Raw genomic sequence first — 18,244 nt, 5'->3', positions numbered from 1 at the left:
AGAGCATTCCACACAGCCACCACTCTCTGGGTGAAGACGTTTCTCCTCATCTCTGTCCTAAACGGTCTACCCCGTATTTTTAAGCTGTGTCCTCTGTTTCGGCACTCACGTTTCCTGCCGCCAGAGTGTCCAATCCTTTGATAATCTTATATGTCTCAACCAGATCCCCTCTCAGTCTGCTAAACTCAAGGGTACACAAGCCCAGTCGCTCCAGTCTTTCAGTGTAAGGTAATCCCGCCATTCCTACGCTGCACTCCCTCAATAGCCAGAATGTCTCTCCTCAAATTTGGAGACCAGAACTGCACACAGTACTCCAGGTGTGGTCTCACCAGGGCCCTGTACACCTGCAGAAGAACCTCTTTGCTTCTGTACTCAATCCCTCTTGTTATGAAGGCCAGCATGCTATTAGCCTTCTTCACTACCTGCTGTACCTGCATGCTTACCTTCATTGAGTGGTGTACAAGAACCCCCAGATCTCTCTGTACTGTCCCTTGACCGAAATTGATTCCATTTAGGTAGTAATCTGCCTTCCTGTTCTTGCCACCAAAGTGGATAAGCATCCATTTATCCACATTAAAGTGCATCTGCCATGCATCTGACCACTCACCTAACTTGTCCAGGTCACCCGGTAATCTCCTAACATCCTCATCACATTTCACCCTGCCACCCAGCTCAGTATCATCAGCAAATTTGCTAATGTTATTGCTAATAGCATCTTCTATATCATGAACATATATTGTAAAAAGCTGCGGTCCCAGTACTGATCCCTGCGGTACCCCACTGGTCACTGCCTGCCATTCCGAAATGGAGGCGTGGAGGAGTGTGGAAGGATGAGAGAATGCAGGCTGCAGCCCTATGAAGCAGGGGGAGGTCTTGCAGTTGGCCTGTGTGGGGATGTGGGAGACGACAGGAGCCTGGTGGGCAAGGGCTAGCTGGAGGGAGGGAGGGAGGGAAGCACGCACGGAGGAGGAAGAGCAAAGAGAAAAGAGAGAAAAAAAAAACAAAGGGGATCAAGAGAAAGAGCAGCAAAGAAAATGTGGCTGGCCAGCACGCCTTGAAGTGGGGAGAAAAGGCAGGGGCCAGCGCCTACGGCCATACTAGTCTGAAAACGCCTGATCTCGGAAGCTAAGCCGACTCAGGCCTGGTTAGTACTTGGATGGGAGACCGCCTGGGAATACCAGGTGCAGTAGGCTTTTTCCGCCAGCAGGGGCTGCTCAAGTCACCCCTCTGCACTCGTGTTGGGCCACGCACGCAATGCAGCGACAGGTTATTTTTGCTGCCGCTGTGCCTGGCATCAGTCTCCTGCAGGCAGGAGACAGGGAGGGGAGGAGAGCGGAGCGCTGCCAAAATCAGCAAGAAAGAGGGAAAGAAAGGGATTGGGGCTGCACGCTGTCTGCGGCTGGCAGTCAGGAAAGGAGGACAATAGAGAATAGGTGCAGGAGTTGGCCATTCTGCCCTTGGAGCCTGCACCACCATTCAATATGATCATGGCTGATCATCCTTAATCGGTATCCTGTTCCTGCCTTATCTCCATAAGCCTTGATTCCACTATCCTTGAGAGCTCTGTGCAACTCTTTCTTCAATGAATCCAGAGACTGGGCCTCCACTGCCCTCTGGGGCAGAGCATTCCACACAGCCACCACTCTCTGGGTGAAGACGTTTCTCCTCATCTCTGTCCTAAACGGTCTACCCCGTATTTTTAAGCTGTGTCCTCTGTTTCGGCACTCACGTTTCCTGCCGCCAGAGTGTCCAATCCTTTGATAATCTTATATGTCTCAACCAGATCCCCTCTCAGTCTGCTAAACTCAAGGGTACACAAGCCCAGTCGCTCCAGTCTTTCAGTGTAAGGTAATCCCGCCATTCCTACGCTGCACTCCCTCAATAGCCAGAATGTCTCTCCTCAAATTTGGAGACCAGAACTGCACACAGTACTCCAGGTGTGGTCTCACCAGGGCCCTGTACACCTGCAGAAGAACCTCTTTGCTTCTGTACTCAATCCCTCTTGTTATGAAGGCCAGCATGCTATTAGCCTTCTTCACTACCTGCTGTACCTGCATGCTTACCTTCATTGAGTGGTGTACAAGAACCCCCAGATCTCTCTGTACTGTCCCTTGACCGAAATTGATTCCATTTAGGTAGTAATCTGCCTTCCTGTTCTTGCCACCAAAGTGGATAAGCATCCATTTATCCACATTAAAGTGCATCTGCCATGCATCTGACCACTCACCTAACTTGTCCAGGTCACCCGGTAATCTCCTAACATCCTCATCACATTTCACCCTGCCACCCAGCTCAGTATCATCAGCAAATTTGCTAATGTTATTGCTAATAGCATCTTCTATATCATGAACATATATTGTAAAAAGCTGCGGTCCCAGTACTGATCCCTGCGGTACCCCACTGGTCACTGCCTGCCATTCCGAAATGGAGGCGTGGAGGAGTGTGGAAGGATGAGAGAATGCAGGCTGCAGCCCTATGAAGCAGGGGGAGGTCTTGCAGTTGGCCTGTGTGGGGATGTGGGAGACGACAGGAGCCTGGTGGGCAAGGGCTAGCTGGTCGGAGGGAGGGAGGGAGGGAGGGAAGCACGCACGGAGGAGGAAGAGCAAAGAGAAAAGAGAGAAAAAAAAAACAAAGGGGATCAAGAGAAAGAGCAGCAAAGAAAATGTGGCTGGCCAGCACGCCTTGAAGTGGGGAGAAAAGGAAGGGGCCAGCGCCTACGGCCATACTAGTCTGAAAACGCCCGATCTCGTCTGATCTCGGAAGCTAAGCAGACTCAGGCCTGGTTAGTACTTGGATGGGAGACCGCCTGGGAATACCAGGTGCAGTAGGCTTTTTCCGCCAGCAGGGGCTGCTCAAGTCACCCCTCTGCACTCGTGTTGGGCCACGCACGCAATGCAGCGACAGGTTATTTTTGCTGCCGCTGTGCCTGGCATCAGTCTCCTGCAGGCAGGAGACAGGGAGGGGAGGAGAGCGGAGCGCTGCCAAAATCAGCAAGAAAGAGGGAAAGAAAGGGATTGGGGCTGCACGCTGTCTGCGGCTGGCAGTCAGGAAAGGAGGACAATAGAGAATAGGTGCAGGAGTTGGCCATTCTGCCCTTGGAGCCTGCACCACCATTCAATATGATCATGGCTGATCATCCTTAATCGGTATCCTGTTCCTGCCTTATCTCCATAAGCCTTGATTCCACTATCCTTGAGAGCTCTGTGCAACTCTTTCTTCAATGAATCCAGAGACTGGGCCTCCACTGCCCTCTGGGGCAGAGCATTCCACACAGCCACCACTCTCTGGGTGAAGACGTTTCTCCTCATCTCTGTCCTAAACGGTCTACCCCGTATTTTTAAGCTGTGTCCTCTGTTTCGGCACTCACGTTTCCTGCCGCCAGAGTGTCCAATCCTTTGATAATCTTATATGTCTCAACCAGATCCCCTCTCAGTCTGCTAAACTCAAGGGTACACAAGCCCAGTCGCTCCAGTCTTTCAGTGTAAGGTAATCCCGCCATTCCTACGCTGCACTCCCTCAATAGCCAGAATGTCTCTCCTCAAATTTGGAGACCAGAACTGCACACAGTACTCCAGGTGTGGTCTCACCAGGGCCCTGTACACCTGCAGAAGAACCTCTTTGCTTCTGTACTCAATCCCTCTTGTTATGAAGGCCAGCATGCTATTAGCCTTCTTCACTACCTGCTGTACCTGCATGCTTACCTTCATTGAGTGGTGTACAAGAACCCCCAGATCTCTCTGTACTGTCCCTTGACCGAAATTGATTCCATTTAGGTAGTAATCTGCCTTCCTGTTCTTGCCACCAAAGTGGATAAGCATCCATTTATCCACATTAAAGTGCATCTGCCATGCATCTGACCACTCACCTAACTTGTCCAGGTCACCCGGTAATCTCCTAACATCCTCATCACATTTCACCCTGCCACCCAGCTCAGTATCATCAGCAAATTTGCTAATGTTATTGCTAATAGCATCTTCTATATCATGAACATATATTGTAAAAAGCTGCGGTCCCAGTACTGATCCCTGCGGTACCCCACTGGTCACTGCCTGCCATTCCGAAATGGAGGCGTGGAGGAGTGTGGAAGGATGAGAGAATGCAGGCTGCAGCCCTATGAAGCAGGGGGAGGTCTTGCAGTTGGCCTGTGTGGGGATGTGGGAGACGACAGGAGCCTGGTGGGCAAGGGCTAGCTGGTCGGAGGGAGGGAGGGAGGGAGGGAAGCACGCACGGAGGAGGAAGAGCAAAGAGAAAAGAGAGAAAAAAAAAACAAAGGGGATCAAGAGAAAGAGCAGCAAAGAAAATGTGGCTGGCCAGCACGCCTTGAAGTGGGGAGAAAAGGCAGGGGCCAGCGCCTACGGCCATACTAGTCTGAAAATGCCCGATCTCGTCTGATCTCGGAAGCTAAGCAGACTCAGGCCTGGTTAGTACTTGGATGGGAGACCGCCTGGGATTACCAGGTGCAGTAGGCTTTTTCCGCCAGCAGGGGCTGCTCAAGTCACCCCTCTGCACTCGTGTTGGGCCACGCACGCAATGCAGCGACAGGTTATTTTTGCTGCCGCTGTGCCTGGCATCAGTCTCCTGCAGGCAGGAGACAGGGAGGGGAGGAGAGCGGAGCGCTGCCAAAATCAGCAAGAAAGAGGGAAAGAAAGGGATTGGGGCTGCACGCTGTCTGCGGCTGGCAGTCAGGAAAGGAGGACAATAGAGAATAGGTGCAGGAGTTGGCCATTCTGCCCTTGGAGCCTGCACCACCATTCAATATGATCATGGCTGATCATCCTTAATCGGTATCCTGTTCCTGCCTTATCTCCATAAGCCTTGATTCCACTATCCTTGAGAGCTCTGTGCAACTCTTTCTTCAATGAATCCAGAGACTGGGCCTCCACTGCCCTCTGGGGCAGAGCATTCCACACAGCCACCACTCTCTGGGTGAAGACGTTTCTCCTCATCTCTGTCCTAAACGGTCTACCCCGTATTTTTAAGCTGTGTCCTCTGTTTCGGCACTCACGTTTCCTGCCGCCAGAGTGTCCAATCCTTTGATAATCTTATATGTCTCAACCAGATCCCCTCTCAGTCTGCTAAACTCAAGGGTACACAAGCCCAGTCGCTCCAGTCTTTCAGTGTAAGGTAATCCCGCCATTCCTACGCTGCACTCCCTCAATAGCCAGAATGTCTCTCCTCAAATTTGGAGACCAGAACTGCACACAGTACTCCAGGTGTGGTCTCACCAGGGCCCTGTACACCTGCAGAAGAACCTCTTTGCTTCTGTACTCAATCCCTCTTGTTATGAAGGCCAGCATGCTATTAGCCTTCTTCACTACCTGCTGTACCTGCATGCTTACCTTCATTGAGTGGTGTACAAGAACCCCCAGATCTCTCTGTACTGTCCCTTGACCGAAATTGATTCCATTTAGGTAGTAATCTGCCTTCCTGTTCTTGCCACCAAAGTGGATAAGCATCCATTTATCCACATTAAAGTGCATCTGCCATGCATCTGACCACTCACCTAACTTGTCCAGGTCACCCGGTAATCTCCTAACATCCTCATCACATTTCACCCTGCCACCCAGCTCAGTATCATCAGCAAATTTGCTAATGTTATTGCTAATAGCATCTTCTATATCATGAACATATATTGTAAAAAGCTGCGGTCCCAGTACTGATCCCTGCGGTACCCCACTGGTCACTGCCTGCCATTCCGAAATGGAGGCGTGGAGGAGTGTGGAAGGATGAGAGAATGCAGGCTGCAGCCCTATGAAGCAGGGGGAGGTCTTGCAGTTGGCCTGTGTGGGGATGTGGGAGACGACAGGAGCCTGGTGGGCAAGGGCTAGCTGGAGGGAGGGAGGGAGGGAAGCACGCACGGAGGAGGAAGAGCAAAGAGAAAAGAGAGAAAAAAAAAACAAAGGGGATCAAGAGAAAGAGCAGCAAAGAAAATGTGGCTGGCCAGCACGCCTTGAAGTGGGGAGAAAAGGCAGGGGCCAGCGGCTACGGCCATACTAGTCTGAAAACGCCCGATCTCGTCTGATCTCGGAAGCTAAGCAGACTCAGGCCTGGTTAGTACTTGGGTGGGAGACCGCCTGGGAATACCAGGTGCAGTAGGCTTTTTCCGCCAGCAGGGGCTGCTCAAGTCACCCCTCTGCACTCGTGTTGGGCCACGCACGCAATGCAGCGACAGGTTATTTTTGCTGCCGCTGTGCCTGGCATCAGTCTCCTGCAGGCAGGAGACAGGGAGGGGAGGAGAGCGGAGCGCTGCCAAAATCAGCAAGAAAGAGGGAAAGAAAGGGATTGGGGCTGCACGCTGTCTGCGGCTGGCAGTCAGGAAAGGAGGACAATAGAGAATAGGTGCAGGAGTTGGCCATTCTGCCCTTGGAGCCTGCACCACCATTCAATATGATCATGGCTGATCATCCTTAATCGGTATCCTGTTCCTGCCTTATCTCCATAAGCCTTGATTCCACTATCCTTGAGAGCTCTGTGCAACTCTTTCTTCAATGAATCCAGAGACTGGGCCTCCACTGCCCTCTGGGGCAGAGCATTCCACACAGCCACCACTCTCTGGGTGAAGACGTTTCTCCTCATCTCTGTCCTAAACGGTCTACCCCGTATTTTTAAGCTGTGTCCTCTGTTTCGGCACTCACGTTTCCTGCCGCCAGAGTGTCCAATCCTTTGATAATCTTATATGTCTCAACCAGATCCCCTCTCAGTCTGCTAAACTCAAGGGTACACAAGCCCAGTCGCTCCAGTCTTTCAGTGTAAGGTAATCCCGCCATTCCTACGCTGCACTCCCTCAATAGCCAGAATGTCTCTCCTCAAATTTGGAGACCAGAACTGCACACAGTACTCCAGGTGTGGTCTCACCAGGGCCCTGTACACCTGCAGAAGAACCTCTTTGCTTCTGTACTCAATCCCTCTTGTTATGAAGGCCAGCATGCTATTAGCCTTCTTCACTACCTGCTGTACCTGCATGCTTACCTTCATTGAGTGGTGTACAAGAACCCCCAGATCTCTCTGTACTGTCCCTTGACCGAAATTGATTCCATTTAGGTAGTAATCTGCCTTCCTGTTCTTGCCACCAAAGTGGATAAGCATCCATTTATCCACATTAAAGTGCATCTGCCATGCATCTGACCACTCACCTAACTTGTCCAGGTCACCCGGTAATCTCCTAACATCCTCATCACATTTCACCCTGCCACCCAGCTCAGTATCATCAGCAAATTTGCTAATGTTATTGCTAATAGCATCTTCTATATCATGAACATATATTGTAAAAAGCTGCGGTCCCAGTACTGATCCCTGCGGTACCCCACTGGTCACTGCCTGCCATTCCGAAATGGAGGCGTGGAGGAGTGTGGAAGGATGAGAGAATGCAGGCTGCAGCCCTATGAAGCAGGGGGAGGTCTTGCAGTTGGCCTGTGTGGGGATGTGGGAGACGACAGGAGCCTGGTGGGCAAGGGCTAGCTGGTCGGAGGGAGGGAGGGAAGCACGCACGGAGGAGGAAGAGCAAAGAGAAAAGAGAGAAAAAAAAAACAAAGGGGATCAAGAGAAAGAGCAGCAAAGAAAATGTGGCTGGCCAGCACGCCTTGAAGTGGGGAGAAAAGGCAGGGGCCAGCGCCTACGGCCATACTAGTCTGAAAACGCCCGATCTCGTCTGATCTCAGAAGCTAAGCAAACTCAGGCCTGGTTAGTACTTGGATGGGAGACCGCCTGGGAATACCAGGTGCAGTAGGCTTTTTCCGCCAGCAGGGGCTGCTCAAGTCACCCCTCTGCACTCGTGTTGGGCCACGCACGCAATGCAGCGACAGGTTATTTTTGCTGCCGCTGTGCCTGGCATCAGTCTCCTGCAGGCAGGAGACAGGGAGGGGAGGAGAGCGGAGCGCTGCCAAAATCAGCAAGAAAGAGGGAAAGAAAGGGATTGGGGCTGCACGCTGTCTGCGGCTGGCAGTCAGGAAAGGAGGACAATAGAGAATAGGTGCAGGAGTTGGCCATTCTGCCCTTGGAGCCTGCACCACCATCCAATATGATCATGGCTGATCATCCTTAATCGGTATCCTGTTCCTGCCTTATCTCCATAAGCCTTGATTCCACTATCCTTGAGAGCTCTGTGCAACTCTTTCTTCAATGAATCCAGAGACTGGGCCTCCACTGCCCTCTGGGGCAGAGCATTCCACACAGCCACCACTCTCTGGGTGAAGACGTTTCTCCTCATCTCTGTCCTAAACGGTCTACCCCGTATTTTTAAGCTGTGTCCTCTGTTTCGGCACTCACGTTTCCTGCCGCCAGAGTGTCCAATCCTTTGATAATCTTATATGTCTCAACCAGATCCCCTCTCAGTCTGCTAAACTCAAGGGTACACAAGCCCAGTCGCTCCAGTCTTTCAGTGTAAGGTAATCCCGCCATTCCTACGCTGCACTCCCTCAATAGCCAGAATGTCTCTCCTCAAATTTGGAGACCAGAACTGCACACAGTACTCCAGGTGTGGTCTCACCAGGGCCCTGTACACCTGCAGAAGAACCTCTTTGCTTCTGTACTCAATCCCTCTTGTTATGAAGGCCAGCATGCTATTAGCCTTCTTCACTACCTGCTGTACCTGCATGCTTACCTTCATTGAGTGGTGTACAAGAACCCCCAGATCTCTCTGTACTGTCCCTTGACCGAAATTGATTCCATTTAGGTAGTAATCTGCCTTCCTGTTCTTGCCACCAAAGTGGATAAGCATCCATTTATCCACATTAAAGTGCATCTGCCATGCATCTGACCACTCACCTAACTTGTCCAGGTCACCCGGTAATCTCCTAACATCCTCATCACATTTCACCCTGCCACCCAGCTCAGTATCATCAGCAAATTTGCTAATGTTATTGCTAATAGCATCTTCTATATCATGAACATATATTGTAAAAAGCTGCGGTCCCAGTACTGATCCCTGCGGTACCCCACTGGTCACTGCCTGCCATTCCGAAATGGAGGCGTGGAGGAGTGTGGAAGGATGAGAGAATGCAGGCTGCAGCCCTATGAAGCAGGGGGAGGTCTTGCAGTTGGCCTGTGTGGGGATGTGGGAGACGACAGGAGCCTGGTGGGCAAGGGCTAGCTGGTCGGAGGGAGGGAGGGAAGCACGCACGGAGGAGGAAGAGCAAAGAGAAAAGAGAGAAAAAAAAAACAAAGGGGATCAAGAGAAAGAGCAGCAAAGAAAATGTGGCTGGCCAGCACGCCTTGAAGTGGGGAGAAAAGGCAGGGGCCAGCGCCTACGGCCATACTAGTCTGAAAACGCCCGATCTCGTCTGATCTCAGAAGCTAAGCAGACTCAGGCCTGGTTAGTACTTGGATGGGAGACCGCCTGGGAATACCAGGTGCAGTAGGCTTTTTCCGCCAGCAGGGGCTGCTCAAGTCACCCCTCTGCACTCGTGTTGGGCCACGCACGCAATGCAGCGACAGGTTATTTTTGCTGCCGCTGTGCCTGGCATCAGTCTCCTGCAGGCAGGAGACAGGGAGGGGAGGAGAGCGGAGCGCTGCCAAAATCAGCAAGAAAGAGGGAAAGAAAGGGATTGGGGCTGCACGCTGTCTGCGGCTGGCAGTCAGGAAAGGAGGACAATAGAGAATAGGTGCAGGAGTTGGCCATTCTGCCCTTGGAGCCTGCACCACCATCCAATATGATCATGGCTGATCATCCTTAATCGGTATCCTGTTCCTGCCTTATCTCCATAAGCCTTGATTCCACTATCCTTGAGAGCTCTGTGCAACTCTTTCTTCAATGAATCCAGAGACTGGGCCTCCACTGCCCTCTGGGGCAGAGCATTCCACACAGCCACCACTCTCTGGGTGAAGACGTTTCTCCTCATCTCTGTCCTAAACGGTCTACCCCGTATTTTTAAGCTGTGTCCTCTGTTTCGGCACTCACGTTTCCTGCCGCCAGAGTGTCCAATCCTTTGATAATCTTATATGTCTCAACCAGATCCCCTCTCAGTCTGCTAAACTCAAGGGTACACAAGCCCAGTCGCTCCAGTCTTTCAGTGTAAGGTAATCCCGCCATTCCTACGCTGCACTCCCTCAATAGCCAGAATGTCTCTCCTCAAATTTGGAGACCAGAACTGCACACAGTACTCCAGGTGTGGTCTCACCAGGGCCCTGTACACCTGCAGAAGAACCTCTTTGCTTCTGTACTCAATCCCTCTTGTTATGAAGGCCAGCATGCTATTAGCCTTCTTCACTACCTGCTGTACCTGCATGCTTACCTTCATTGAGTGGTGTACAAGAACCCCCAGATCTCTCTGTACTGTCCCTTGACCGAAATTGATTCCATTTAGGTAGTAATCTGCCTTCCTGTTCTTGCCACCAAAGTGGATAAGCATCCATTTATCCACATTAAAGTGCATCTGCCATGCATCTGACCACTCACCTAACTTGTCCAGGTCACCCGGTAATCTCCTAACATCCTCATCACATTTCACCCTGCCACCCAGCTCAGTATCATCAGCAAATTTGCTAATGTTATTGCTAATAGCATCTTCTATATCATGAACATATATTGTAAAAAGCTGCGGTCCCAGTACTGATCCCTGCGGTACCCCACTGGTCACTGCCTGCCATTCCGAAATGGAGGCGTGGAGGAGTGTGGAAGGATGAGAGAATGCAGGCTGCAGCCCTATGAAGCAGGGGGAGGTCTTGCAGTTGGCCTGTGTGGGGATGTGGGAGACGACAGGAGCCTGGTGGGCAAGGGCTAGCTGGTCGGAGGGAGGGAGGGAGGGAGGGAGGGAAGCACGCACGGAGGAGGAAGAGCAAAGAGAAAAGAGAGAAAAAAAAAACAAAGGGGATCAAGAGAAAGAGCAGCAAAGAAAATGTGGCTGGCCAGCACGCCTTGAAGTGGGGAGAAAAGGCAGGGGCCAGCGCCTACGGCCATACTAGTCTGAAAACGCCTGATCTCATCTGATCTCGGGAGCTAAGCAGACTCAGGCCTGGTTAGTACTTGGATGGGAGACCGCCTGGGAATACCAGGTGCAGTAGGCTTTTTCCGCCAGCAGGGGCTGCTCAAGTCACCCCTCTGCACTCGTGTTGGGCCACGCACGCAATGCAGCGACAGGTTATTTTTGCTGCCGCTGTGCCTGGCATCAGTCTCCTGCAGGCAGGAGACAGGGAGGGGAGGAGAGCGGAGCGCTGCCAAAATCAGCAAGAAAGAGGGAAAGAAAGGGATTGGGGCTGCACGCTGTCTGCGGCTGGCAGTCAGGAAAGGAGGACAATAGAGAATAGGTGCAGGAGTTGGCCATTCTGCCCTTGGAGCCTGCACCACCATTCAATATGATCATGGCTGATCATCCTTAATCGGTATCCTGTTCCTGCCTTATCTCCATAAGCCTTGATTCCACTATCCTTGAGAGCTCTGTGCAACTCTTTCTTCAATGAATCCAGAGACTGGGCCTCCACTGCCCTCTGGGGCAGAGCATTCCACACAGCCACCACTCTCTGGGTGAAGACGTTTCTCCTCATCTCTGTCCTAAACGGTCTACCCCGTATTTTTAAGCTGTGTCCTCTGTTTCGGCACTCACGTTTCCTGCCGCCAGAGTGTCCAATCCTTTGATAATCTTATATGTCTCAACCAGATCCCCTCTCAGTCTGCTAAACTCAAGGGTACACAAGCCCAGTCGCTCCAGTCTTTCAGTGTAAGGTAATCCCGCCATTCCTACGCTGCACTCCCTCAATAGCCAGAATGTCTCTCCTCAAATTTGGAGACCAGAACTGCACACAGTACTCCAGGTGTGGTCTCACCAGGGCCCTGTACACCTGCAGAAGAACCTCTTTGCTTCTGTACTCAATCCCTCTTGTTATGAAGGCCAGCATGCTATTAGCCTTCTTCACTACCTGCTGTACCTGCATGCTTACCTTCATTGAGTGGTGTACAAGAACCCCCAGATCTCTCTGTACTGTCCCTTGACCTAAATTGATTCCATTTAGGTAGTAATCTGCCTTCCTGTTCTTGCCACCAAAGTGGATAAGCATCCATTTATCCACATTAAAGTGCATCTGCCATGCATCTGACCACTCACCTAACTTGTCCAGGTCACCCGGTAATCTCCTAACATCCTCATCACATTTCACCCTGCCACCCAGCTCAGTATCATCAGCAAATTTGCTAATGTTATTGCTAATAGCATCTTCTATATCATGAACATATATTGTAAAAAGCTGCGGTCCCAGTACTGATCCCTGCGGTACCCCACTGGTCACTGCCTGCCATTCCGAAATGGAGGCGTGGAGGAGTGTGGAAGGATGAGAGAATGCAGGCTGCAGCCCTATGAAGCAGGGGGAGGTCTTGCAGTTGGCCTGTGTGGGGATGTGGGAGACGACAGGAGCCTGGTGGGCAAGGGCTAGCTGGAGGGAGGGAGGGAGGGAAGCACGCACGGAGGAGGAAGAGCAAAGAGAAAAGAGAGAAAAAAAAAACAAAGGGGATCAAGAGAAAGAGCAGCAAAGAAAATGTGGCTGGCCAGCACGCCTTGAAGTGGGGAGAAAAGGCAGGGGCCAGCGCCTACGGCCATACTAGTCTGAAAACGCCTGATCTCGTCTGATCTCGGAAGCTAAGCCGACTCAGGCCTGGTTAGTACTTGGATGGGAGACCGCCTGGGAATACCAGGTGCAGTAGGCTTTTTCCGCCAGCAGGGGCTGCTCAAGTCACCCCTCTGCACTCGTGTTGGGCCACGCACGCAATGCAGCGACAGGTTATTTTTGCTGCCGCTGTGCCTGGCATCAGTCTCCTGCAGGCAGGAGACAGGGAGGGGAGGAGAGCGGAGCGCTGCCAAAATCAGCAAGAAAGAGGGAAAGAAAGGGATTGGGGCTGCACGCTGTCTGCGGCTGGCAGTCAGGAAAGGAGGACAATAGAGAATAGGTGCAGGAGTTGGCCATTCTGCCCTTGGAGCCTGCACCACCATTCAATATGATCATGGCTGATCATCCTTAATCGGTATCCTGTTCCTGCCTTATCTCCATAAGCCTTGATTCCACTATCCTTGAGAGCTCTGTGCAACTCTTTCTTCAATGAATCCAGAGACTGGGCCTCCACTGCCCTCTGGGGCAGAGCATTCCACACAGCCACCACTCTCTGGGTGAAGACGTTTCTCCTCATCTCTGTCCTAAACGGTCTACCCCGTATTTTTAAGCTGTGTCCTCTGTTTCGGCACTCACGTTTCCTGCCGCCAGAGTGTCCAATCCTTTGATAATCTTATATGTCTCAACCAGATCCCCTCTCAGTCTGCTAAACTCAAGGGTACACAAGCCCAGTCGCTCCAGTCTTTCAGTGTAAGGTAATCCCGCCATTCCTACGCTGCACTCCCTCAATAGCCAGAATGTCTCTCCTCAAATTTGGAGACCAGAACTGCACACAGTACTCCAGGTGTGGTCTCACCAGGGCCCTGTACACCTGCAGAAGAACCTCTTTGCTTCTGTACTCAATCCCTCTTGTTATGAAGGCCAGCATGCTATTAGCCTTCTTCACTACCTGCTGTACCTGCATGCTTACCTTCATTGAGTGGTGTACAAGAACCCCCAGATCTCTCTGTACTGTCCCTTGACCGAAATTGATTCCATTTAGGTAGTAATCTGCCTTCCTGTTCTTGCCACCAAAGTGGATAAGCATCCATTTATCCACATTAAAGTGCATCTGCCATGCATCTGACCACTCACCTAACTTGTCCAGGTCACCCGGTAATCTCCTAACATCCTCATCACATTTCACCCTGCCACCCAGCTCAGTATCATCAGCAAATTTGCTAATGTTATTGCTAATAGCATCTTCTATATCATGAACATATATTGTAAAAAGCTGCGGTCCCAGTACTGATCCCTGCGGTACCCCACTGGTCACTGCCTGCCATTCCGAAATGGAGGCGTGGAGGAGTGTGGAAGGATGAGAGAATGCAGGCTGCAGCCCTATGAAGCAGGGGGAGGTCTTGCAGTTGGCCTGTGTGGGGATGTGGGAGACGACAGGAGCCTGGTGGGCAAGGGCTAGCTGGTCGGAGGGAGGGAGGGAGGGAGGGAGGGAAGCACGCACGGAGGAGGAAGAGCAAAGAGAAAAGAGAGAAAAAAAAAACAAAGGGGATCAAGAGAAAGAGCAGCAAAGAAAATGTGGCTGGCCAGCACGCCTTGAAGTGGGGAGAAAAGGAAGGGGCCAGCGCCTACGGCCATACTAGTCTGAAAACGCCCGATCTCGTCTGATCTCGGAAGCTAAGCAGACTCAGGCCTGGTTAGTACTTGGATGGGAGACCGCCTGGGAATACCAGGTGCAGTAGGCTTTTTCCGCCAGCAGGGGCTGCTCAAGTCACCCCTCTGCACTCGTGTTGGGCCACGCACGCAATGCAGCGACAGGTTATTTTTGCTGCCGCTGTGCCTGGCATCAGTCTCCTGCAGGCAGGAGACAGGGAGGGGAGGAGAGCGGAGCGCTGCCAAAATCAGCAAGAAAGAGGGAAAGAAAGGGATTGGGGCTGCACGCTGTCTGCGGCTGGCAGTCAGGAAAGGAGGACAATAGAGAATAGGTGCAGGAGTTGGCCATTCTGCCCTTGGAGCCTGCACCACCATTCAATATGATCATGGCTGATCATCCTTAATCGGTATCCTGTTCCTGCCTTATCTCCATAAGCCTTGATTCCACTATCCTTGAGAGCTCTGTGCAACTCTTTCTTCAATGAATCCAGAGACTGGGCCTCCACTGCCCTCTGGGGCAGAGCATTCCACACAGCCACCACTCTCTGGGTGAAGACGTTTCTCCTCATCTCTGTCCTAAACGGTCTACCCCGTATTTTTAAGCTGTGTCCTCTGTTTCGGCACTCACGTTTCCTGCCGCCAGAGTGTCCAATCCTTTGATAATCTTATATGTCTCAACCAGATCCCCTCTCAGTCTGCTAAACTCAAGGGTACACAAGCCCAGTCGCTCCAGTCTTTCAGTGTAAGGTAATCCCGCCATTCCTACGCTGCACTCCCTCAATAGCCAGAATGTCTCTCCTCAAATTTGGAGACCAGAACTGCACACAGTACTCCAGGTGTGGTCTCACCAGGGCCCTGTACACCTGCAGAAGAACCTCTTTGCTTCTGTACTCAATCCCTCTTGTTATGAAGGCCAGCATGCTATTAGCCTTCTTCACTACCTGCTGTACCTGCATGCTTACCTTCATTGAGTGGTGTACAAGAACCCCCAGATCTCTCTGTACTGTCCCTTGACCGAAATTGATTCCATTTAGGTAGTAATCTGCCTTCCTGTTCTTGCCACCAAAGTGGATAAGCATCCATTTATCCACATTAAAGTGCATCTGCCATGCATCTGACCACTCACCTAACTTGTCCAGGTCACCCGGTAATCTCCTAACATCCTCATCACATTTCACCCTGCCACCCAGCTCAGTATCATCAGCAAATTTGCTAATGTTATTGCTAATAGCATCTTCTATATCATGAACATATATTGTAAAAAGCTGCGGTCCCAGTACTGATCCCTGCGGTACCCCACTGGTCACTGCCTGCCATTCCGAAATGGAGGCGTGGAGGAGTGTGGAAGGATGAGAGAATGCAGGCTGCAGCCCTATGAAGCAGGGGGAGGTCTTGCAGTTGGCCTGTGTGGGGATGTGGGAGACGACAGGAGCCTGGTGGGCAAGGGCTAGCTGGTCGGAGGGAGGGAGGGAGGGAGGGAGGGAAGCACGCACGGAGGAGGAAGAGCAAAGAGAAAAGAGAGAAAAAAAAAACAAAGGGGATCAAGAGAAAGAGCAGCAAAGAAAATGTGGCTGGCCAGCACGCCTTGAAGTGGGGAGAAAAGGCAGGGGCCAGCGCCTACGGCCATACTAGTCTGAAAACGTCTGATCTCGGAAGCTAAGCAGACTCAGGCCTGGTTAGTACTTGGATGGGAGACCGCCTGGGAATACCAGGTGCAGTAGGCTTTTTCCGCCAGCAGGGGCTGCTCAAGTCACCCCTCTGCACTCGTGTTGGGCCACGCACGCAATGCAGCGACAGGTTATTTTTGCTGCCGCTGTGCCTGGCATCAGTCTCCTGCAGGCAGGAGACAGGGAGGGGAGGAGAGCGGAGCGCTGCCAAAATCAGCAAGAAAGAGGGAAAGAAAGGGATTGGGGCTGCACGCTGTCTGCGGCTGGCAGTCAGGAAAGGAGGACAATAGAGAATAGGTGCAGGAGTTGGCCATTCTGCCCTTGGAGCCTGCACCACCATTCAATATGATCATGGCTGATCATCCTTAATCGGTATCCTGTTCCTGCCTTATCTCCATAAGCCTTGATTCCACTATCCTTGAGAGCTCTGTGCAACTCTTTCTTCAATGAATCCAGAGACTGGGCCTCCACTGCCCTCTGGGGCAGAGCATTCCACACAGCCACCACTCTCTGGGTGAAGACGTTTCTCCTCATCTCTGTCCTAAACGGTCTACCCCGTATTTTTAAGCTGTGTCCTCTGTTTCGGCACTCACGTTTCCTGCCGCCAGAGTGTCCAATCCTTTGATAATCTTATATGTCTCAACCAGATCCCCTCTCAGTCTGCTAAACTCAAGGGTACACAAGCCCAGTCGCTCCAGTCTTTCAGTGTAAGGTAATCCCGCCATTCCTACGCTGCACTCCCTCAATAGCCAGAATGTCTCTCCTCAAATTTGGAGACCAGAACTGCACACAGTACTCCAGGTGTGGTCTCACCAGGGCCCTGTACACCTGCAGAAGAACCTCTTTGCTTCTGTACTCAATCCCTCTTGTTATGAAGGCCAGCATGCTATTAGCCTTCTTCACTACCTGCTGTACCTGCATGCTTACCTTCATTGAGTGGTGTACAAGAACCCCCAGATCTCTCTGTACTGTCCCTTGACCGAAATTGATTCCATTTAGGTAGTAATCTGCCTTCCTGTTCTTGCCACCAAAGTGGATAAGCATCCATTTATCCACATTAAAGTGCATCTGCCATGCATCTGACCACTCACCTAACTTGTCCAGGTCACCCGGTAATCTCCTAACATCCTCATCACATTTCACCCTGCCACCCAGCTCAGTATCATCAGCAAATTTGCTAATGTTATTGCTAATAGCATCTTCTATATCATGAACATATATTGTAAAAAGCTGCGGTCCCAGTACTGATCCCTGCGGTACCCCACTGGTCACTGCCTGCCATTCCGAAATGGAGGCGTGGAGGAGTGTGGAAGGATGAGAGAATGCAGGCTGCAGCCCTATGAAGCAGGGGGAGGTCTTGCAGTTGGCCTGTGTGGGGATGTGGGAGACGACAGGAGCCTGGTGGGCAAGGGCTAGCTGGTCGGAGGGAGGGAGGGAAGCACGCACGGAGGAGGAAGAGCAAAGAGAAAAGAGAGAAAAAAAAAACAAAGGGGATCAAGAGAAAGAGCAGCAAAGAAAATGTGGCTGGCCAGCACGCCTTGAAGTGGGGAGAAAAGGCAGGGGCCAGCGCCTACGGCCATACTAGTCTGAAAACGCCCGATCTCGTCTGATCTCAGAAGCTAAGCAGACTCAGGCCTGGTTAGTACTTGGATGGGAGACCGCCTGGGAATACCAGGTGCAGTAGGCTTTTTCCGCCAGCAGGGGCTGCTCAAGTCACCCCTCTGCACTCGTGTTGGGCCACGCACGCAATGCAGCGACAGGTTATTTTTGCTGCCGCTGTGCCTGGCATCAGTCTCCTGCAGGCAGGAGACAGGGAGGGGAGGAGAGCGGAGCGCTGCCAAAATCAGCAAGAAAGAGGGAAAGAAAGGGATTGGGGCTGCACGCTGTCTGCGGCTGGCAGTCAGGAAAGGAGGACAATAGAGAATAGGTGCAGGAGTTGGCCATTCTGCCCTTGGAGCCTGCACCACCATCCAATATGATCATGGCTGATCATCCTTAATCGGTATCCTGTTCCTGCCTTATCTCCATAAGCCTTGATTCCACTATCCTTGAGAGCTCTGTGCAACTCTTTCTTCAATGAATCCAGAGACTGGGCCTCCACTGCCCTCTGGGGCAGAGCATTCCACACAGCCACCACTCTCTGGGTGAAGACGTTTCTCCTCATCTCTGTCCTAAACGGTCTACCCCGTATTTTTAAGCTGTGTCCTCTGTTTCGGCACTCACGTTTCCTGCCGCCAGAGTGTCCAATCCTTTGATAATCTTATATGTCTCAACCAGATCCCCTCTCAGTCTGCTAAACTCAAGGGTACACAAGCCCAGTCGCTCCAGTCTTTCAGTGTAAGGTAATCCCGCCATTCCTACGCTGCACTCCCTCAATAGCCAGAATGTCTCTCCTC

General features: G+C 51.7%; 9 non-coding genes and 2 pseudogenes across 9 annotated transcripts; all 11 read left to right on the top strand.

The window, feature by feature from the left end:
* The first annotated feature begins 1,084 nt into the window (after nucleotides 1–1,084).
* On the top strand, nucleotides 1,085–1,193 carry LOC140472238 (5S ribosomal RNA; annotated as a pseudogene).
* Nucleotides 1,194–2,712: 1,519 nt separating this feature from the next.
* LOC140474110 (5S ribosomal RNA) lies at nucleotides 2,713–2,831 on the top strand. The gene has a single exon (XR_011958833.1). It is a non-coding gene; the product is annotated as a 5S ribosomal RNA (ribosomal RNA).
* Nucleotides 2,832–4,350: 1,519 nt separating this feature from the next.
* Nucleotides 4,351–4,469, top strand: LOC140470093 (5S ribosomal RNA). The gene has a single exon (XR_011956365.1). It is a non-coding gene; the product is annotated as a 5S ribosomal RNA (ribosomal RNA).
* A 1,511-nt stretch (nucleotides 4,470–5,980) lies between these two features.
* Nucleotides 5,981–6,099, top strand: LOC140468780 (5S ribosomal RNA). The gene has a single exon (XR_011955831.1). It is a non-coding gene; the product is annotated as a 5S ribosomal RNA (ribosomal RNA).
* Nucleotides 6,100–7,610: 1,511 nt separating this feature from the next.
* Nucleotides 7,611–7,729, top strand: LOC140470352 (5S ribosomal RNA). The gene has a single exon (XR_011956478.1). It is a non-coding gene; the product is annotated as a 5S ribosomal RNA (ribosomal RNA).
* A 1,511-nt stretch (nucleotides 7,730–9,240) lies between these two features.
* Nucleotides 9,241–9,359, top strand: LOC140468960 (5S ribosomal RNA). Its single transcript, XR_011955898.1, has one exon. It is a non-coding gene; the product is annotated as a 5S ribosomal RNA (ribosomal RNA).
* A 1,523-nt stretch (nucleotides 9,360–10,882) lies between these two features.
* On the top strand, nucleotides 10,883–11,001 carry LOC140468757 (5S ribosomal RNA). Its single transcript, XR_011955822.1, has one exon. It is a non-coding gene; the product is annotated as a 5S ribosomal RNA (ribosomal RNA).
* Nucleotides 11,002–12,512: 1,511 nt separating this feature from the next.
* LOC140469555 (5S ribosomal RNA) lies at nucleotides 12,513–12,631 on the top strand. Its single transcript, XR_011956155.1, has one exon. It is a non-coding gene; the product is annotated as a 5S ribosomal RNA (ribosomal RNA).
* A 1,523-nt stretch (nucleotides 12,632–14,154) lies between these two features.
* On the top strand, nucleotides 14,155–14,273 carry LOC140474099 (5S ribosomal RNA). The gene has a single exon (XR_011958828.1). It is a non-coding gene; the product is annotated as a 5S ribosomal RNA (ribosomal RNA).
* Nucleotides 14,274–15,796: 1,523 nt separating this feature from the next.
* On the top strand, nucleotides 15,797–15,905 carry LOC140472188 (5S ribosomal RNA; annotated as a pseudogene).
* Nucleotides 15,906–17,416: 1,511 nt separating this feature from the next.
* Nucleotides 17,417–17,535, top strand: LOC140468949 (5S ribosomal RNA). Its single transcript, XR_011955894.1, has one exon. It is a non-coding gene; the product is annotated as a 5S ribosomal RNA (ribosomal RNA).
* The last annotated feature ends 709 nt before the right edge of the window (nucleotides 17,536–18,244 follow it).

This window comes from Chiloscyllium punctatum, chromosome 3, assembly GCF_047496795.1.
Source record: "Chiloscyllium punctatum isolate Juve2018m chromosome 3, sChiPun1.3, whole genome shotgun sequence".
Classification (NCBI taxonomy): domain Eukaryota; kingdom Metazoa; phylum Chordata; class Chondrichthyes; order Orectolobiformes; family Hemiscylliidae; genus Chiloscyllium; species Chiloscyllium punctatum.
This window is presented reverse-complemented; position numbering and strand designations above follow the sequence as displayed.